This window comes from Pezoporus flaviventris, unplaced genomic scaffold, assembly GCF_033815535.1.
Source record: "Pezoporus flaviventris isolate CSIRO_AGI_PZ_B2104156 unplaced genomic scaffold, CSIRO_AGI_Pfla_v1 ptg000023l, whole genome shotgun sequence".
Classification (NCBI taxonomy): domain Eukaryota; kingdom Metazoa; phylum Chordata; class Aves; order Psittaciformes; family Psittacidae; genus Pezoporus; species Pezoporus flaviventris.
Genome location: NW_026892571.1, coordinates 3,486,984 through 3,509,998, shown reverse-complemented (window position 1 = coordinate 3,509,998; position 23,015 = coordinate 3,486,984). Strand labels below are relative to the sequence as shown.

The 23,015-nt window shown below is 38.7% G+C and overlaps 1 protein-coding gene across 1 annotated transcript in view; it reads right to left on the bottom strand.

The window, feature by feature from the left end:
• The window catches only part of CUNH5orf58 (chromosome unknown C5orf58 homolog), a 37,898-nt gene extending 16,457 nt beyond the window's left edge, over positions 1-21,441 (bottom strand). The window contains exon 1 of the mRNA XM_061456430.1: positions 21,233-21,441. The gene's annotated coding sequence lies outside the window, so the exon portion shown is untranslated. The remainder of the gene's footprint in view (positions 1-21,232) is intronic.
• Between the last annotated feature and the right edge of the window lie 1,574 nt (positions 21,442-23,015).

The window sequence follows — 23,015 nt, the reverse complement described above, 5'->3', positions numbered from 1 at the left end:
GAAATTCTTGGACAGTACAAACATCTCCTGATGTGAATGGTAACCTGATTAATATGCCTAGTAAGAACTCATTAGTTTTCAGAAGGAATGAAACTGAATAACTGCAGTAGTAGCAGTAACCTGCCACTAAAATGCACCTCTCTATTTGAGGTCAAAGAAAGGCTGACTAGAAATAACTGAATAATAAGATTATAAAATTATAATAATAAATAATAAATGATAATAATAAATAAATGAATAACATTAGAAATAATAAAATTATCTGAGGAAAAAAAAACATTCAACTCTGATATGGATGGAATATGGTCAGCAAAACATGTGAGTCTTAAGGTCATATTTCAAATCATCTTGCTGGGTTTGAAAAATAGAGATTTCATTGTGTATGTAGGTGTACCTGAAGTATGATGCACATTACTCAGGAATACATGTGTCAGGACAGATGATGTATTAACAGTTAGCAATTCTACTGTTCCTATTCATTTGTTTAAGCCTTAATAGTGTGGCCACTAAATGGAAGCACTTTGGACTGAATTGTTATATGCTAATTTGACTGCATCAGAAACTACTCACCCTAACACTGTGATGTGGATAGCTAATGCCAGCAGTGAGACATGGGGCCAGAAACAGTACATATAGCAGTCTGCTCACTGTGACTCACACACAGGAAAGAAAAGGAGTTAATTTGATTTATGAAATTAGACTTTTTCAGATATTTCAGGGTAAATGTTAAGAGTTTTTCAGGGATTATGTTGTTATGTAAGAAAGGCCATCCATTTATTCCAGTATTCTGCATTTTTCAAAGCATGTTCACAATAAAGGAAGTAAGAAAGAATGAAAGATAGGTATTGTCTTTTGTGACAGCAGGGGAAGTCAATTAATTATACTTTTCAAACCTCCTTACATCAGTGCATCCAAGCTACCTAAGACAAAATGAAACTCCTTTAAAGCAAGACTACCATCTGAAATGAGTTCCTCACTGAACAAATTGCTCCTTGCTTAAACTTAGCATGATGTCGGCTCTATTCATTAACATAGATTTTTTTTCTGGTTTTTGTTCCCTGCAAAACCAGCACGTAAACTGGAATCTCTGCCAGCTTGTCCATCACCGAAGGGAATAATTGTTTCAAGAAAACATTTGTACTGTAGTGTCTTTATTGTTCATCATTTGCAAGCTGAGAAGAACTCACTGTAGCTCTGAATCTCAAGATTCAGAGGCATAAAATGGCCTTGTTTGAGAGCTGGTGAGACAAGCAGTCTGGATCCCTGTGGCACAGTCAGGGCAGAAGCCCACAGAATCGCAGAATCCCAAACGTGTTTGTGTTGGAAGGGACCTTAAAGCTCATCCAGTTCCAACCCCTGCCATGGGCAGGGACCCCTTCCACTAGAGCAGCTTGCTCCAAGCCCCTGTGTCCAACCTGGCCTTGAACGCTGCCAGGGATGGGGCAGCCACAGCTTCTCTGGGCACCCTGTGCCAGCGCCTCAGCACCCTCACAGGGAAGAATTTCTTCCTTATATCAAATCTAAATTTACCCATACTGCCATTTGAGACTCAGGTTTACAGATAACATTTTGACAGATCTAATGCACATGCTTGTGAATGCAAGATATCAAAATGCCACTGTCCTTCCATTCCCAACCTTAGCCACCTCTTTCTATAGCCAGTACTAAAATAATTCAGTGACGTTAAAAAGGTGCTGCTTATTGGAAGGAATAATGCATTTCATATTCCATCAGGAATGAGCTCAAAATGAGAAGCTGATCTCCACATGAGCTGTCAAAGCCAGCCTAATCAGGAACAGTAACACGAACTCCCAGCAAGGGGCACTGTTTCACTTTTAGGTGAAGATAATCACTCTCATTAAAATTATTTCTGCTTACTGTATTCCTTAGTCAAAGTCCTGTCAAATACACTACTAAATTAAGATAGAGTTTTGAAAAATGAGATGGAATTTCCTTATTTACAAATGTTTGCATACTTCAGAGAGAAACAGAGGTGTATATATCAAGGATTAAATATATAAAGGATAAAAACTGGCATCAAATTTGTGGGGGACATTGGGAGGTGTTTGGAGACAGGATTCAATTTAAAGGGTGCTCAATGCAAGGAAGTAAGAAATCTTTTGTATATTAAACAAAAACAAAATTAGGAGACATTCAGCAGGTCCTGCTTTGGGGAGTCTAAAAACAAGAGTAAGTACAAATACGAACCAGTGTGCTACCAGGGAAAAGAATTTCTTTGGAGATTTTGGTCTTTTCCCAGACTTCCAAGGAGAAAAAAACCTGCGTTTATTAAAATGACAGTTTTTCCAAGAAGGCAACTACAAAAATTAAAAGCAAGGCATATTTCAAACAATCTATTGCAAACAAACTATCAGTACTAGGTTTGGTATGTTTTGTCTCAAAAATACCTGAGTACTGAAACCTTGCCAACGTGCAGACATTCTTTCCAAATAAGAGCACCTGCTGCAAAGAGGGCAGCACAACTGAACTCAACAAACTTTCAGGCAGAACAAGGCTGTTAGCAAGAGCACACCACTTGCTTTTGAGGGGATGAAGTCTTACTTCACATTTTTCCTACCTTGCATTATCTCCAAGGTTGTGGCTAGTACACTCAGATCTAACCTTTACAGCAATAGTTCCAGATAAACATCCTCTTGAGAACTTCAGCAGTTTCTGAAGAATGTGGTTCTTACTTCTATGCTACAATTTCTTCCTTTCTTTATGATTTTTCCTATCTGCTTTTCATGTACTTTTTGTAATGATATTTGTAGTAAAGCACTAGATAAGGACTTACTTATCTGGGTGTCTTGTTTAATGAATTTGAGAATTTGGGACTCTGAAGAATAAATGAGGTCAGGCTGAATGGGGCCTTGGGCGACATGATCTAGTGTGAAGTGTCCCTGCCCATGGCAGGGTTTGGAACTGTATGATCTTAAGGTCCTTTCCAACCCAAACCACTCCATGACTTCATGTTAAACTGTTCAGAGTGCTTCTCCAGTAGTTAAATGCTGCAGACTTCAGAGATACTTGCCCAGATGTCAGCTGGAAAAAGAGCCATGACCTTACTTTCTCAGCATTTGAAATATTTTAATCTTTCTAAGCATATTGCTTTTGAAACAAGGAAGACGCAGTAAGCAAAATGACTGCCCTCTTACCTCTGTCAGTTTCAGCAGCCACACAGTGTCCTGCAGGTTTTTTAGTTCTGGACAGCAAGGGAGTGATGCAGCCATATAACCCTTTGCAAAGACATAGTGCAGAAGTAATGTTAGACAGTTTCTTTGTCACCACTTCTAACATACCTCATAAGGGCTGTAGAGCACTCCCTTCCCTACTCCGCTTTTGCTGTGATGTGGAGCTATACTACCACTAGTTATCTAGCTGCCTGTAAGGCCTCTTTGCTACCTCCTCTGAGCATGTTTTTACACAATTTTCCAAGTCAGGCTAGAAAAGAAGGCCATGTGTTGGATGGATATAATTTCTTGTGCAAAGAGACATTATAGTTCAGTTACTTCTGTCTGTAATCCCATGGTGTGGTCACAGGTGAAGTGACAACTAGGCAGTCTGGAAAGGATACAGAAAGAAGCAGCTTTTAAAGCTTTTCAAATGGTCAAAATTTGGTCAGGTCTGGGCCTGAAAGATAGACTGGGTGAGGAAGCAGAAGGCTGTGGCTACTTTGTACAAGAGAAAATTACTTTTTTATGGGGTCTTCTCTTTCTTTATCTCCTTTCAATTTTTAGCATTAGGGAAGTCTTAGTCTGGATTTCAGACATCTTCACAATTTAGGATGTTCAGATAAGGAGGTTGTTTTTTGTTTTTTGTTTTTTTTTTAATTGCAAGAAGAAGCTTCCATACTAGATGCAGTCAGGAATTCTTTCATGGTTTCAAGGTTATAGCAACCCTTACAAGAGCTATTTCTGAAGTGTGTTCAGATTTAGGGTATGCTGCAGAAGTACTGTCACAAGCCAATGTAAGGGCATGCTGTTACTATGATTAAGGTACAGTAAGTTACACATGAAAAAGAATGCTCCTTTTTTTTTTTAGTTTACTTTTATAGCTCTCTTTACTACATAAACTCAAAGGAATGAAAATGTGCTCTATACTTTCTTATGCTCAACTCTATCCAAATTCCAGACAATGTTTAAAAGAAGACTTCAAAATTTGCAGGAGGAAATATGTTGCTTCTCAACCATTTCTTCATTTAATATGCTCAGAGACATAGCATGATGTGAATTTGTGATGCACTTTAACTTAGCAACTGCTCCTCATGAGGATTTACACAGCATCTCAGCTCCTGCATGCATGCCTGTACATTTTCAGGAAGGCTGTAATGTGTTTTTCACTGCAAATGGATTGCCTGGGATAAATACATGACTCTTATTTTGTAGGCACAGAAATTCAATAACAGTCTCTACAGAATCTCTCCATAAAATATGACAATAAATAACAGTTTAACCTCTAATCTATATTAACAGGCTACCTTTATTTATTGTTTGAAGTCTGTAAAGATAAAGACAGGTAATCCAAAAGGAGCAGTCACAATACGAGCTAATGACCTTTTACAAGAATGTAGATACCACTGGGCAAAAACCATTTCAGCTTCAGCATCATGCAAAGTGCTATTTTGCAAAGAAACACTGTGTGTTAGTTGTTGAAACTTTTTTGTGCATTCCCCGAAACAAATTACACTATTCTGCATATTTTCTTTCCTGTGCAGTAAATAAAGTCTTCCATGTTGACAATGCTAATATTATATTTTTAAATATACTTGCATTTGTTTTTTTGTCATTTTTTATTGCATTGTATAAATCCCAGAGCAGAGATCCACTAAGCCCACTTTGAGAAAGCCCCGTTTCTTGGGATAGCACCATGCAGTGACACAGGTGATCATATGGCGTTTCAATATCGTTTACTGGCTGAATCTATGGGAAAGTTATTTCAATAAGAACTGTTGCTATAAGTTTGGAGTACAAGTCAGGAAGGCTATTTTTAAGTGATTTTATTTTTTAGTTGAATTATTTCATTCAAATCATTTTCAAGGGTGACAATTCCTAACGCAAAGTAATCTTAAGCTGTTTTAGTCTAATTAGTACTTTAAATCTACCATGGAAAGGATGGGAAAGGAGGGAGGCAAGGAAATCATTTTATTACTAGTTGAAATTCTGGGCTTTAGCAAAGCTACTGTGGCACTGGGGGGACAGAGTAAGAAATGGCTGTCAAACATTTATTTTTAAGGAAGAGTTATGGAAGTTGGTGCTCTAGATAATACATGTTTTCTAATGTATGGAGATATGTATGTAATTAGGTTGGCTTTACTTACTTTTACATTTTAGTGACACATGAGACAGCTGGAAATTCTCATCAATCTTAAGCCACATACCTAGAAACAAGAAGTTACTTTTTATTTACAGGAATATTGATCCACATCTGCTAGTTATTCAATTTGTTCTCTAAAAAGACATCCTCCTGCTTAAGGGTACTTAAAAGCTCATTAATTTAATTTAATAGTCTCATTTTTCACTAAATGAAAGAATCAATTTCTAGATAATTTTTAAAGATGTTTTTCTTCCTCTTCTTACTTTATGAAGCTTATTTTTAACAAAAACAGCAAAAATTTATCATACCTGTAAGCAACTGAGAAGGCAGTCTCATAAGGTTCATCAGAATTGTATTAATGTGAGAGGAGTTTCCTGAAAGTACTGAACATAAATTCTAGTATAGTCTGTCTTATCTTAGGGTAGGAAATATGAAAAGAAAGGCAGAATAGAAGATTTTCATTTTCTTTTCAATTACTCAAGGAGTCTGACACCAGTTTGGTAAATGTACAGAGTGTGTTTTTCAGACTCAGTCTGACTAGTAAGAAATCCTGACAGATCATCTCAGCACTCTGAGAAATTGCAGGGTCACTTTTTGAAAGCAAGGCCTTCAAAACACCTTGGCTTTCCAAAGTGGAGTCACCCCAAATTGCTGGTCTTTTCTCCCCCACTGCTGGCTTTGCAATTTAGCTTTCTGTTTCTATCATTTTCAGTATCTGCAGTATCCTGTTTACCCGAATAAATTCAATTACTTGGAACAATTATGTTGAGCATAATTCAAATCCTGAATTAAATGCAAATCTAGCACCAGAAAATGGATTAAGTAGTATGTTAAGATTTGAAATGTAAACACTGTGTCTTTTCTGCACATAAAGTTTAACTAAATACAGGAAATGGATACTTGTGAGGACGGACAAATTCAAAGTAGCGTTTGTATCTATAAGTGACTAACAAGTGCACCTTGAGAACAACATGGAGATTGAGCAGTGGTGCTTTTGGAGATAACATACAACTGCCTTTGTAAATATGTTCATTCAATTTTTGGACAAATAGTCAAATGGAAGAACTTTAGAAGAAGGATGTCCTTTTTGCAGGGCCATCAATAGGGGTTTTAATATAACGATGTTTAACTTGTTCGTGGCTGAAATAGTAAAGCCTTTCGAATCAGTGGATTTACTGCAAGACTACTGCATTACTTCTTTGAATTCTGAAATGGAAGAAGAAGAGATTTCAAATCATAGCAGCAGCCAGATAAGTGGGACCTTAATTGTCATATATATGCAATATCTGTATGGTACAACTGTAAAGATTTATGGCTCCGTAGTCCTTTGTGCTAAGATGTAACTCAGAGTAATACACAAAGGCTGTAAACCGAAGACAGTGTGCCTCAATTTCTCCTCCATAACTATTGTTAGTTGCAGGGATAAAAACTGATGGTGCTATTTCCCTATTCTTTTAACAAGGAAAGGGTTTTTTTTTTGGTAAAACAATACTTTGTACATGGTCAAGGGAGTTCAAATGATTGTTTGCTGTTTAGAAACATGGAAGACCATTGTGGTGTCATTTCATTGCAAGTACATAAATCCCATAAATATGGAAAATGTACCCATGAGGAAAAAAGAATCCTATTTCCTTTATGCCAAACAACTTGACACCTTTTGCCAGACAAAATTTTGGCATTCTAATGCTTCATATGATCATTATAAGGCCATGCTTTCCTTAAAGTAACCATTTATAGCAACATGTAAGTGAACATGTAGCAAAATATTTCTCCTGTATTAATCCATTTGTTTCATTGAAGATGAAGAGGAGTAACTGCAGGCAGACTTCAGTTGGCTTTGGTTGCATACATCCAGTACATGCTTCCATTTGTCACAGTCTCATGACAATCGGAGATAAAAATACAGTTGCTCAAACTATTGAGAATACATAACAGCAGGTCATGGCTAAATTCTGCTTTCCTCCAATTTAAAGTCAAAGGGAAACCCAGATTTCAATTTAAGTGCAAATTCAACTCTCTGAATTTTGCCCATGTTCCTTCTAAGCAATTCTGGCCAATATATTTTCTTTAATGATTCTTCACGAGCAGAAATAGATACAGAAATCAAAACTGACTCATGAAGTCCTAGGGAAGGCAAGATTTTGCTTATAACAATTCTGTTACAAGAATTCCCTGGTTACCACTGATATTCCCAAAAGTACTCAGGAGTTCTGCTCTGAGATATAAAAAGAGTTATACTGTTCTCAGCTCAACACTTTCTCAAAGTTACTTATCTGACATTTTGGTTAAATTTGCAGCCCATAAGACAAAAAGAATCCTGAGAAGTAACGAATATCAGGTAATACAGAATTGGACAAAAGCTTAATTCTCATTCAAGGTCATTCGAATTTTTCTGTTGCAGATAAAGATTATGACCTATTTCTTTATTTGAAATTAGTCCAAACCTTTAGCATATTCAGCTTGTGCTACTAGGAAAGGTCACCTGCTCTCTGAGTCTCTGAGTAGATGGGGTTCTCTTGTAGCATAAGGAATGTTCCTAAGGCTGATCTCAAACCCAAATGATTTCAAAAGGGTGTCAACTGAAATCTGAAAATAAATATGAGGATGTGTTCAGGTTTCCACTTATCTACCATAGTACTGCCTGACCACATAACAGAAGAGCTTCTGCACACAAGCACTCATCCGCGATTTCCATCTGCATTCATTTGCTCTACTGCACAACAGCACCAGTTCTGCTGCCACCCTGAGCACGGCTGTGCACGGCAGCAGAAAGAGGGATGACACACATTTCAGCAGAAGCAGCGCTGACTTTAACGTCTAGCTTGTAATTTTGTTCAGTAACACCTTTGTACATCAGAAATATGTGAAATATGGGGGTTTTGCCTGTTAGACGACAAATAACATTCTGCTTTGCTAAGAACGCTTCCAAGTTATGACACAAAACCAAGGGAAAGGCACATTGGGAGCGTCACTAGTGTTAATGTAGTGGTGTCTGAGGGAGTGGGTAGAATCTAGCTGCAGAGCACAGAGAGCAAAGCTAATTTTGTCTTGTTTCTCAGCAAAGTAAATTAGTCTTTACTGCCTCAGTGGGTTTTCAGTGCAAGGAACAGGGACACATTTCTTCATACAAAACACTCATCTTTTTCTGTTCAGCAACTGAAACAACCTTCGCAACATGACTGCTGTTTTATTTGACAAGATATTAGTCTGTTAGTTCCCACAGACTCATTACTAGTTCATGAGGGGTCATTACAGTCCAATCTGGCTCTAAAGCCCACCTAAAATTAACCAGAATAGCTACAGACTATTTTTAATACTTATACACTTTTACAGAAAACACATTAACCCATTCAACTGACATCCTTCAAGAAACGCAGGAACGTGCTCTGACCTAGCTTCATGCGTTTATGTCTCTGCTTTGTGTTTATCCCATCCCTCCTCATGAAGTGGGCTCTGCTCTGTTCTCCCTTGGTTTTGGGAACTTCCAAAACTTGAAGCGAACTCTGAGAAGACACTGAACAGCACACAGCAAAACCTAAAAACCTGTCTATTCTATTTCATGCAGTACTAAGTTTAGTGTGCTCTGAACCTCCCAGATTCAAGATACATCCTGTAGCATGCTAAAAGACCCTATTTATATATCAAAGCCCAGTTTTGCTGAGTTCAAAATATGATATGCTTTGAAAAGACTGAAAGGTATAAATTTGGCACTTATCAATGTACTAATAAGATTTCCTTAAAGGTAGATTAACTTCAAATGTCTTTATGACTAGCACACTGGTCTTTTCCTTTATTTGCTTTTGCTAGCAACCTTTTTGTCCTTTCAGGAGAGCACGTTTGTGCTTATTTACACAAAATAAAGATAGCTTGACTTCGTAAGTTTAGTATTTTGGGCAAGCAATAACATACCAGTCTGCTAGCCAGTCTTAGCAGGAAATAGTCCTAGTGCTGATCACAATGAGATGACTCGTGGTATCAGCTCATTTTGAGAAGTTTAGCAAACATGTTATCTCTAGTAACAGCTCTGATGTAATGTTTATAAGTTCAGTCTGTCCTGCTCGCCGTTGTTGGTGATACACTTGTTACCAAAACAACCTAAAACTTTTTTCTTCATCATGACCTTCAGAAGGTCACATACAGATGATGTCTCAACGTAACCTAATATTTGAAAAAAAATCCTTCATGCTGTCAAAATAATTAAATTTAAAATTTTAACTCTTACTTATAATGAAGCTTAACTTTATACCGCAGAAAGTTTTTAACTGACAATCTTAATGTAAATAGGTTCTATTATATCCAAATAACAAATATGCCCAGTTGCATGGTGGATTATCTATAAAACTGCAAATGCTTTCTTAAAATTATGGCTAGATGACCATCTGCATTTGCATAGTTAAGGACCACTACATGTCCTCCAGGACACTTGAGCCAAGGCTGACTTACAATCACAGAGGGAAAATTGTGTGGAGAGTCAATTAGAAGGAAAGAGAAAAAGAACAGAGAAAAGAGTAAAATATATGCAGTCTGTATAAAGTATTCCTTCGAGATTCTGGAAAGGCATGAGGTTTGTTAGTACTCTTTTTACATTCAACACATCCTCTGTTTCAAACAGCGTCTGTAAAGTGCTTAAATTGTTACTATGATCATGTCACATGCTCTTTTCCCTTTAACTTCCAGTCTTGTGGACTATCAGTTCAAATGAGTTCTTTCTAAACCTGCAACTACCAATATCAGGAGCTATTTGCAGGCTGCAGTGATTCAGTTACCTCTGTGCTGACCAAAGGGTCTCTGCCTAGGTGTCACCACCTAGAACCTCACAAGAAATGCTGTTGATACAACGGAAAATGAATCCAGCACCCTAATTCTTAGCTGAGTTGGGTTAGTAGGACTATTGTTTCAGAAGTGTTTCTTTAATCCTTTTTCTTCATCTAAAGTAAGAAGTTACAACCGAGTCTGCACTTCATGAAGATCTGATCTATAATGAATTACAATTTGTAGTAATTTTCAGAGTAAAGCAATGCTTCAAATTTTTCATTTTCATTATCTATATAGAATATTTATTATATGGAAATTCACAACTACTTCTCTCCCGCCGCAGTGCAGCAGGAATGAGTAAGAAGCCATAGGGCAAGTTCTCTATTCTTCTCACCAACTTCTCTAATTACCTCCAGAGACAGAAACTTCTCACCAGGCCAGTTTTTTTTCAATTGTGCAAATGTCTTTTGCTTCTTCATGCCTTTTGATTATGGTTAAGGTCCTCAGTAACTTCCTTCATTTCTTCACTAGGAAGATGCCCATGACAATTTAAGGGAGAATATACAATACTTTCTATTCTCTATGGACATCACCTTTTGCCGTTTTTGTATTGGCTGTCTGAAAATCAGGGATTCCAGGTCTATGTAGAAAACAACAGAACTTAACTCTGTGTCTGGATATCTGAAAGAGCTAAGAGTTACTCCACTTCAGAAGGAATGTGTATAAAGTAGGAGACTGAAACCAAGCAAAACAAAATGCTCCATTGGCAAGAAACAGAATCTGAGATGAGAAATTGTATAACTTACTACTATTAATTACACTTACCTAAGGATGACAATACTAGTCTTACACAAAGCCATGAAAACAGTTGCATAACAAATTCTAGCAATGCAATACTGGCTGCTTTAAAGCCTACAATGTCTACGAACACTTCTATCAATAAAACCTCCAAAACATGTGAGAAGGCCAGATTATCTGCTGAAGCCAAATCACATTTTCTTTTCAGCTTCATACATTGTTGCAGATGTGTGCTTTTATAGGAACTTGTGCTGAAAGAATATTGCTTTTATAAGATCCCACTGGATTTCATCAAAAATCATATCTGGCTCTGTAAAGATCAAATTTCTCCTCAAATTCTGAGTCAAAAGCAGTTTGTTACAATTTAACAATACTTTCCATGCAATTTGTTTCATATATGGTTTTGATGTATTTTTCTAGTTTGGATATAGAAGGATAGAGAGAGAGATCTGATTTATAATTTAGGATACAAGTGAATGTGTAAGTTTTTGACACCATTGTACTTGGCCAGCATTTTTAATAACAACACTTTGCCTCCCACCTTGCTCAATACCAATGTAGGAAAAAATGTGTCCTTTCTGAGGGATCATGTCCTCTCTGAGCAAGCAGCGAGTGTTATTACTGAAGGTTATTTCCTGTTTATTTCCAGTTTAGTACCCATCCAGACCAACCTTGTTTAGCCTGAAATCAGACAGCATTGGAGTTCAGGGTCATATGGCTTCAGGCAAAATGTACTGGGCCTAGTCATTAAGCAGAATGTTATGTATAACTCCAGTTTAAAAAGAAGAGTAATATATAAAACAGCACAGTCTATGGATGCTGAGTTCACAGCTGCTGCTTTTGTTTACTGATGCATATTTCTACTACATACAAAAGCGTGAGTTTTCCTGTTAAAGGTGTAACACACTAGCTCAGGGAAATAAGATACAGATGAAGGCTAGCAGAGTAAAATAGATGAAATGTAGCACATAAATATACAGATATTTCTCAGCTCCTGTGCACCTAGGTTTCATGTCAGACATGTTTCCCCAGGATAACAGCAAATATTAAAAGTAAGCATACATGAGCAATGTCCCTATTTAATGTTAATTTGTAACAATAAAAGGAAAACTAGGAACTTTACAACAGAAATTTCCATGAAAAAGAACAAAGCAATAAAGCAAGTATTAAAAGCACATGAACCTCTACAACAGCCCTACAGAAGCTTTTGTATGTGAAATGTCTAAACAAGTTTTCACTTGGATTATCCTGGGGTTCACTGAAAACCTGAAAAGCACTGCTCTAGAGGTTATAGGCATAACATCATCAACAGTACACTTGCCCTGGAGAAAAGGAGGCTCAGGGGGTGACCTTATCACTCTACAACTATCCGAATGGAGGCAGTGAGGTTGGGGTTGGTCTCTTCTCTGAAGTAACAAGTGACAGGACAAGAGGCAATGGCCTCAAGTTCTGCCAGCGGAGGTTTAGACTGGATACTGAGAAAAGTGTCTTCACCAAAAGGGTTGTCAAGCACTGGCACAGGCTGCACAGGGCAGTGGTGGAGTCACCATCCCTGGAGGTATTTGAAAGATGTGGCACTGAGGGACATGGTGGCCTTGGCAGTGCTGGATTAACGATTGGACTCAATGATCTTAAAGGTCTTTTCCAACCTAAATGATTCTATGATCGTATAATTCTTTTTATCTATTACTTCCTGCTCCAGTAAACAGACTTTTAAAAAGGGGACATACAAGAAAAATATCACAAGAGAGATGGGAGGCAGCTGAACATGAATCTTTTCTCTATTCAGTATTTATTTTGCTGCACTTATGCACTAGTATCTAGGGCATGAGGACATATGTCAATATTTTCAATTTGTAAGTTTCTAGAAGTGATGAACCACACAAGTGAAAAGACATGCTATACTGGGCAGGAGAGCTGCTGCAGGGGCACACTGCCTGGAGGAACCAGGCATACCTATTCTGCATTAGGCAAAGGAGATTGTACTCACTGAAGCTCTCTCCACATAAAAATGTTTTGTTTGTGAAAAATAACAGTGTCGATAAATAGGATTAAATCTCAAGAAGAAACATGTTTATTGCATCAGCAGTCCTGCTTTTAAATTGTTTCTAAATACACTATTTCATACTTGAAATAAAACTCCATCAAGCTTTTGTTTTTTTTGAGGGGGTTGGGGGGTGGGGGGAGAAGGGGAGGGGGGCTCATCAGGCATGTTCTGATTTGCAAATAAATGTTTTCTCATTTAAAAGCAAATGCTTTTCAACCAGGCAAGCTGTGAAAAAAGGAAGCTCTCTTTCATAGCCAGCTATAAACACTTCTGGTTCATTTTTCACTTGTTTTTTTTTGCTTTTTTGTAGTGGTGTTCACTCACGATATGTGCCAATCATTGCAGAAATAATACAAGAATACACAGTGAATATAAGAATACAAAAATACTCCAATGCAAGTATGAGGAAGTACGGTACTGGGGGATGGGAAATTCTACACAGGCTGAATTAGGCACATTTATATATATTTTTGAAGAAATAAATACACAGACTATTGTCTATTTTTCAGGAATTTTAGAAGATACCAGAAGATTTTAGAAGATACCAGCTTTCCTTTTATGTGATATTTAGAACACATAATTCTCCTGTACTTCATAACACTAACACCTGGCGTTGGATAGTTTTGAGGTTCATTGGCATTAGTCATTCCATGGGTATTTGCTCAGTGAAGTACAATTACTAGTTTTTAGTCAAGGCATGCAGACTGAAGATGTACTACAGGGACCCAAGATTCCTGTTTGAGCAGCTGGAACGGAAATTTATAGTGCAAAAGCTAGCATTCATCTTGGCACTGCTTTTACAACTGCCAGTCACTCCCATCTTTACTGCCAAAAAAGCGTTGTCTGCCAGCTATGGCAGCCAGTGTGAAAAGAGCTTCACCAAGTATTGCCCTGGCTCTGAGGCCCACTCATGTTAACACAGCTGAGGCTTGAAAGGAACCCTTAGGAACAGGCAGCAAATATTGTAAAACTAGATAGACAAATGAAAACCTTCAGCTCTAGTCACGGCAGTAGAAGCTCTGCCAAACTTTCTGCCACCAGAAATCACTCCCAGCATGACTCTGCTACTAGCTGTTATCATTCATCTTCTCTAGGAAGCCCTTGGAATATCACAGCCACTGTGGAGCACAAGGGGAGAAGACAGATGGCCAAAACATCTCCTCATACCCTGTCAAATCCAAGGCTTACAGTGGCACAGAAACACATGGGACCTAAGCAGCTCCTTCCTCTTTTGTTCCAGTCTGTTTGTCTCCAATGAACACATTGTACTATAAGTTGATTCCCAGAGCAATGAATAAACCTGAGCAATTAGGCAACCTACTTCACCTAACTGTATTCCCACCATTGTCCATCTGGTCTCATGTTAAACAATTCATTTAAGAGAGGCTATTACACAGACTCATTCCAGTAACTTTCCTTTTTTTAACGTTAAAAACCCCCAAACCGTCAGAGGCAATTTCTGTCATGCTGTTTTCCTCCTCTGTGCTTATACTTTGCATGTGCTTCCCAGCACTTGTTCTAACGACTTGCCTTTCTCGTTTTGCCAATATAGACACATTCGGTTCTCTTAAGCAATCATTTCAGATGAGGCACCACAGTTGGAAGAAACTATCAGGCAGCCAGATCTCTGCAGGAGAGCATGTATCAGTCACTGTATGCATTACTACTGTTGTAGCAGGACCAAACTCTTGCAAGACTGTTGACCAGTGCAGAATACTAGAAACATGATTCTTCCCATTGCTGCAAATCATTTCTGTGATCAGACCTACACAGAACAATGTTTGTAATCAAACAACCCTATCTCTACTCCCAGCCATTGGCACTTCTATACATGACCCTCTAGATCTTTTGAAGAGTTGAGATGGAGAAATTAAGACAGACATCTGCAAGGACTTGCATGCCCAGTTCCTTTTGGAACATCCAAACTACGGAGAAGGCTTTGGAATGATCATGTCTAATCTGCTTATTTCAAATAACAAATTGTCATTAAAATGTTTTCTTCTTTCCAGTAACTCTTTAAAAAAAAACCAACTTCAAAACATATATTATGCAACCTCAAGAGGGCAGCATGGTATTTCAGGAATCACCTTCCAAAAAGTTCGTAATGCGTTAGGGTTAACAGTGGGCTCTTATGGCAGCATAACATTGAGGCTGTTGTAAATATTAATTGCAATAGAAAGGCAAAAAGTGTAAGGTAAGTCCATGGCAATATCATTAGCTCACCTGTGATGCTGCTGGCGATGTGATGCTGGTAGTAGCAGACAATGAAGGACTGCAGCGCTCAGAGATATGTCGCATATGCTGTAGCAGCTGCATTGGTGTATCCTTCAGTGCCAGTTCATTCTTAGCCAACACTTACAATGAGCAACTGTGTGTGATAGCACTGTGTCTAGGGCAAGGAGCAGCTCAGTTCTGTGATAATGCAATTCTTGCATTAGTGGCAATAGTTCTGCTCAATGCTTTCAGATGGTACATAGACATTTAGGATTATAGGAGCACTGACTAGAAGGTGATCTGGGTAACCGAGTACAGTTACCTTTCATGATACCACATCATTTTGCCCTTTTATAAAAGTATTATGTTCCATCTTAAAATTAGATTATTTTTCCCTCTCACTACTTCTCTTGGAAGATTATTTCATATAAAAATTCCACTCCACATTTATTCTTATCCAACTTGTATCTTTTGGTTCTTGTGTCAACATTATCTGTTGATATCTGTAGCCCCTACACTACCTTTTTTTTGTTAATTATGTTTCTATTTTTATGTTATGATGAAACCTTTCAATTCCTTGATTATTTTAGTAACAATTCTCTCTGCCTCTTCCAATTTTTATCTGATTCCTTGAGCACAGATGATAGATGATAACTATATTCCAGATGAATAATTACTGGCCTTAATACTTCTTCAAGCAGGTTGGAAATTCATCATGTCACCACATGTGCCCTTTAACAGCACTGCTGAGTTAGGGATGGCAACCTTAGCATATATTCTGAAGAGCTGGAGGATGAGTACACTTAGAGTTAGCTGCAGCTGTAAGTTCCAATTGTTCCATCACTGTGCAACAGTTCAAGACAACAAGACTGCATCTCAAGTGCCTCATTTTAGAATGGCGATAAGATACACCCATGTTACTAGATAACTGATACCACAAGATTATATAGAAATCTAATACAAACCTTATGTCTCTCTAGCATACTTTTGAACTCACTACCACAGTATATCTGCTGTAATTCTCATGGTGATCTGCCCAAGGTCAGCCTAGAGCTTTGATACTGATGTGAACTACTGTAAGTTATGCAGTGATACATATTATGATGATTCCTTTTTTCAGCTGAATTTTCTAAAAGCAAGCCTGTCTCATTCCAGGAGAATTTCCTCTGGAATTATCCTTGAAGTTGGTGTGATTAGTTTCATCATAAATCCTGTGGACTAAGGAGAAAATTTCACAAAGCACTTCTATGAAAGCTGCTTCTCTGTATCTTTATTTCTCCAAGTTGTAGTACATTGCAAAATAAAAACTTGTTTCTTTCTGATTTCTTTGCAGGTTATATTTTTGCTAGGAAAGCATTTGACCTGAAACACAGGCACCTGCTCCAGGCGACAGAAAAGTGTCCAGTGACTGCACAAAGGAGTAACATTAGAATCATAGAATAGTTAGGGTCAAAAAGGACCTTAATATCATCTAGTTACAACCTCCCTGCCATGGGCAGGGACAACACACACTAAACCATGTCACCCAAGGCTCCGTCCAACCTGGCCTTGAACACTACCAGGGATGGAGCATTCACAACTTCCCTGGGCAACCAGCAGCTTTTCTCATATAAACAGGATCTCATACTTGGTATCCATCCCAAATATATCAATTCTTCCAAAAGGATTTGTGCTTAGCACTGTGTGTTTTGATCTCACACCAAATTATCTGTGGCTGAGCTATGCCAATCCTAATGGAGGCCATTGAGATAGCATCAAAACACTGCTGAACTTACACTGGCAGGACTTGAGTGAGTGCTAAAGCTCTCCTAGATGACAGGGTGCTACTCATATATATGTGCATCTCTGCGTGAGATGTATTCAGTGCCCTATCAGCCACAATTCTATTACAGACAACTCTGTGTTTATGACTTGGGTGGAAATAAGCAGTGCTACAGGGGGAGAAGATCTACCACACTCATTGGCCTTATGCTTACATCTAGCAATCAATTTTCCTTCTGCAAAAATGAAATAACACACCATGAAACAGCGCAATATCCAGGGTATTCGGCACAGCACAACATCTTAAACAGAGGAAGTTTCATTCAGTCCTTGGTCTAGATACAAATTCCAGTCATGCTGAAACACAGAGAGCTCCTTAAACCACAGAATTCAAAAAAGGGTTCAAGGAAGTGCTGGCAGATATTTTCTGTCCTGCATGCTGTGTAGTTCAGCAGCTAGCCACAATTAACACAAGAGAAAAGGCGATAGCAAGTTACTCTTCTGCTGTTCTTTGTTCAACAAATGGTTTGCAAACTCTTTTTGTCCATCAACATAACTCTGTCCCTTCTCTTTCCAAGTAGGAATTTGTCCTGCTATCCTAAAGTTTACTCAGGAAATCTGTTCTAAGACTTCTGCACTTAAAATAAAAATTCCATTAGATGTTCTTGATTTTAGAATGTTTCTACATATTTAACAGGTGATTTGATGTGAAATAAAACAAACACAAAAAAGTGTCCAGACTGAATCGCCTTACAGCATAAAAGATAAAACAGATCAATGATAAGAGAAGGAGCTACATTTTCATGACTGACCTATATTGCTCTCTAATCCATGTGGCCTCTGCAATTACATAATTCCTAGGAATCTGAAAGCAGCACCTCTACATGCCTGAATCACTGATTCATTCTGGTACTGTTCAACACTACTGCTTCTTGTAATGTATGGCTTCTACTGATGGCAGTACCAGCCTTGTACTGGCAATGTACTAGGATGGCAACTTCCAGCCCTGTTGACATCTAGCTGACTTCTCTCAGCATTCTGATGCAGAGATCAGTTTCCTGCAGAGAAGGATAAGCACACTCATCTCTACAGATTTAGTCCTGCCAGGTTTTTTCTAGTTGAGAAAGCAAACGAGGAAAAGGAACAGATTGCTACTCTTCAAAATAAACCCCTAGATCACCCCTGCAATGCTGGAACAGCTCTTCTGATAAAGCTCCATGAAGCTGGAAAAGCCAGATTCAGGATGGAACCATGTTCTGTTGGACAAAGGCATGGATAGCGAGGCTGTCAAGAGAAAAGCTATAGCTCCTTGAGTCTCTTCCCTAAGACCCAAACCTGGAGGAGGGTAAAGGAGATGGAAATCTGCTTTGACACTTGCCAGATGGCAAAGCTTAAAACTGTGTCCTCTGAACAGCAGAAAGACATGTCTCTGGTCACGTTTTCCTCCATCCCCAACACACATGCTATAACAAAATTAGTGTTTCCTGGGGACTGGATACACATTGAGCTTTCCCAGCTGGAGAATCCCAAGCACTCTGTGGTCATCATGTACTGTTTCAAACCTGCAAAGCCAAATCAGTCCCTTGTATTCATGCCTCATTCAAAGTGCCTGGACTGTACATCCACCCACACCCCTCCATTCCCAACCCCCAGTTTTACACAATTGGAGTGCTGGCTTTGCCAGCAGTTAGCAGGTTTTAAACTGCATTATTTATTACCTTGAGAAAAAAAAAAGGATCATTACTGTGTCTGAAATTCACTGAAAAAACATGTAGTGAGCCAGCAACAAAAAACCTTTTCACACTTCAGGCAAATATTCAGTGACTTCCTTAATATATATAAATATGTTATGATCTGAGAGCTCAGCTAAGTCATTTAGTGGTTTCTACTGTCTTCTGTTAAAGAGTCTTTGTGGTGTTATTGGGTAAAATTAACTTATAAAGAGAAAGTTTATATATGATGAACAACATGTTTGGCTAGAGGGTGAAAAAGACAATTAACAGCTTTTGCACCCTTTCCTCCAATGACTGAAAGCAATATATCAGCCCAGAACATTCCAATTATGAGAGCACAATGGAAAAGGAGATGGAGAAAGTCAGGCTCCTAAAAGAAAATCATAGGGTAAAATAATACAGATTAACACAAATTAGTAGGAGTCCTGTTTCTTAACATGTACTAAGATTTCTATCATTGCTGATGTTAATAATTGACATGAAGTACAGTAAGAGTTAGATAACAGCAGGAACGTTCAGGCCAGGAACTCATTTCATTTTCCAGTGGTGTGAGGCACTGGGTAATGGGGAAATGCATAACCTTATTTCAGAGATGATCTTGCTTTACTGCATTACATCTCAAGGAATTTTGTACTGTCCAGAAAGAGATTTCTGCTTGTGGCATGTGACAGGAAGTGTTCTTCAGAGAGTGGAAAAAGAACAGGATGTGGATTTTGTTCATGAAAGTGAATTAATAGCAAAGCCTTGAGTCAGATATAAGCTGCATGGCTATTGTGCAAGCCTCATCACACTGCACTGCCAACTCACCCCAATTTATGACCTGGAACACAGCAACTTTTACAACTTTTAGCTGGAACTGCAGGTTGTACCAAAGCTTACAGTGGTTTTATAAATACGAGGGAAAGAGGTGAAAGCTCCAAATTTCTTTTGCTTTTTAGGCTAGCTCAAGTATAAGCTGGACAAAGTATGGTGACACCCTGCACCTCCTGAGCATGCATCTGAGTTCAGGGTTTAAATACAGTCACTTTATAATCCCTGAAATCTGAATGCATGTGCAAGCCAAGATCTGTTCTCGAGCAGAAGCAAGTACATGTAAATGAGCATGATCAACATTAGCATGGGTATTGTCTACAAACTCATGTGGGCAAGCCACGTTATAATTTTCACCATCATATGTGATAGGGGTAACATTTTTATGGCCTCAGAGTCCCAGAAAATATCAGCCTACTCAGACTGCTGAGATAAATGTCCTCTGTGCGCAGCCTGCCAGCCCCAAGAATTTACCAGAGAGAGGGAGTTCAGGCTTTTGCTTCTCCTCACACTGCCAGAGTCCCAGCTTTCTGGTTCATACCACCAAAAGCCAGCTTAAACCAGAGGTGAATCTACTACATGATATAACAAACTGCTATTGCTCTTATTTGTCCTGTATGTCCTTATCTTACAGTCTGTAATTAATCACCACCCTGGAAATCAAACACTAAGGTATTTGTACATTCTCTTTGAAAATACATTTCAATTTCCTTTTACTCGAACTGCCCTGTCCTTTGCCACACCTGCTCAATGCATCACTCTGCATAGCACACACTGTACATACCTGAAGAGTTTGATGAGTCATGCCAGACAGGGAACATAATCGCCACAGAAAGAATATAAGATTGAAAAGTGTGATGCAATTGCATATGGAGATGTCTGTTCATTAGCAAATATTCACATTTACATGGTGGTGATGATTAGAATACGTCATGACTCAGGCCTAGGTTCTCTTCTCAGAACCATGAAATCCACTGTACAAGCTTCACATGTACCAAGTTTGTACCAAGCACCAAAGTCATGTACAGACAAACGGTAATCTAACCCCATCTGCTTGGTACATACATGCTTAGCCTTCATGATTGCTGAGATCTGCTTATTCTCTACTATCCAGAAATAATTTTCTCTTTGCAGAAGCGATAACTGGGAGAGGCTGATTTTATGGGCACAGCAGTGCAGATGAATTGGTCTCCTATCTCACATTTATAGGGAAGGTTTCCTTTGTCTCAGCACAGCTCTCGGGTATAGCTGAAGGTACGGCTAGTTACTCTGTACTGTCATTAAGCTTAGTGCATTCATCGGGGTTTAGAACAAATATCTTAGAATCCCAAAGCTGTCCTCACCATACAACCTGCAGGGATTGCTCTGTTACCTGCCTCAGATCATGATGGTTCTTTATCTTTTATTTTCAGTACTGAAATGTTTTTGCCATTCTGTGATGTGTTTCCACTATGAATTAATAAGTTGTATTTTGCAAATATGCAGACAGATGGCTCTGAGGATTGCTGAATTACCATAGTCTGAAGGACAGCCACGTTATTGCTGTTAATAGTCTCTACTTGATTGTTTAAAACAACTTAATTTCTATACAAAAAAGCCTGAAGCAACTGGAAATGCTGAAAGCAATACTCCAGTCTCTACACATCCTGAGACTGGTTCAACAAAGTTCTTGTCACAGATGCAAAGTTGCATCTAGCCCGAGATCTCCTTGGCCCATCACTCTCAAACTTCCACTAATGGAAGAAGTTTCAGCAGTACCAGAGCTGAGAAACACTGGCTTCTTACCATTTCATGGACTCACTTCAGTCAGCAATTGTTAGTCAAAGCTTCTATGAGGATTGCATACTCACAGTGGTTCTTTCTCTGCTGCGTGTGGATTCTGTGGTGTCTTTAGACACTGAAACCTTCCCTGTGTTGAGACAGTGCTGTATGTAAACCCTTCTTCCCTTTTTCTTCTTGTCAAAAAGGGTGGAACTAGCCAATGTGGTACAGAAACTATAAGGACAAAAGGTGGAAGAGAAAGTCAACACAGAAAATAAGACTAAAAATAAAGTTATCTATTGTATTTCAGTCTGCTTTGTGCAAAGAAGCTAAAAAAGCACACACAGACTTAAATTGATGCACTACTTGTTCTAACGTGGTGCGATATACCGCATCTCCTGAACCAATACAAGGACTGAGCTCTGAGTCTGCTGAACTTGTATTATGAAGCAAGGAAAAAGAACTAACTAGTACTTTATTCAAAGTTTTACTGGCAGCTTGTCTGTTCTGATGATTTAACTGTTATTTACACTGAAACCAACATGCAAGAAGATTGTAGGCTATGACTCCCAAGGGAGCAGCTATGGAATTTTTGCATTCTGCAGAATGTTATGGGTTGGCAACTGCTCCTGTGTGCTACACAGATCACTTCAATCCCCTGTATTTATCCTATAAACAAGAAAGTGCTCCACACTGTTGCGCTAAAGAAAATAGCTGAAATCCAAAGCAGCTCAGTCCTGTTTAAGCTGTCCCCAGACACACTGCCTACCACGAGGGTTTGTTTTTCATTTATTTGTTAATGAAAGCTGGCAGCAGATGCTACACTTTTATTGAGCACATTAATCATTGAAAGAAAACAGTATTTCTGCTGCTCTGGCAGCTCCTGTACTACATATAAATAAGGCCTGCTGCTTTCCTGTTAACCCTGTACATAATGCAGAATCCCCTCAAGCACTGGCTTTCTGTGCAGTAGTATGTTTCTCCTGTAAGACTGGATGCCTAGTGTGGATGCAAGTAAGATCTGAAGCCATCCCTCCAGCTTCCGATTCAAAATCCAATGTGGCAATAAGTACAAACAGTGTGTGGCAGATGCTTGGATGCTTTTGAGAAATATGAATTTCATTTGATCCAGTTGCTAGTTTTCAAAGAATACTAGGAAGAACATCAACAGCTTAACCCTAGTGATTCCTGTCATTCATAGCTATACTACAGCACTCACAACAGTATGTGCTGTATGCCTGTAAGGCATTTGGGAACTCGTTGTGCATGTGCCATATATACTCTTCATAAATGCGTAGCCACTAGCACATCCACTTGCTCATCTTGTTACAGGGTAACATGAAGGGTGTGCAAGTGCACAACCTATCAATCTACTTAGGCCTTAAAAGGGCCGTTTTTTCTCCCCACTCCTAGTGTATGAGTTATGTTATTAATGGCTCTCTTGAGACAGTCTTCTCTCTTGAAAGCAAGCCCCTGCATACACTGCTCCAACAGAAGTTCAAAACTGTACCTAAGAGCACCAAACATTCGGGTTCATTGCACTTAACGCTGATTTGTGCCATGCAGCACAATTGCAGCACACTGCCTAGGGCCTACTCCAGAAGGTAGGATAGCACTCTTTAGGTGGGGTAATGGGTCTTAAAGCAGTGATAACAAATATGACCTACTCTCCTCAGCAAAGCTGCAGATGATAATCATAACTTTTATGTTCTCATAACCACACATTTAAAGTTTTGACCATATTTCTGAGGAAAAAGAGTAGAGCAGAGAAATGCAGCTCGTGCAGCTGCAAAGGTACTAATCCAAGGCCAAAGAAGCCTTCA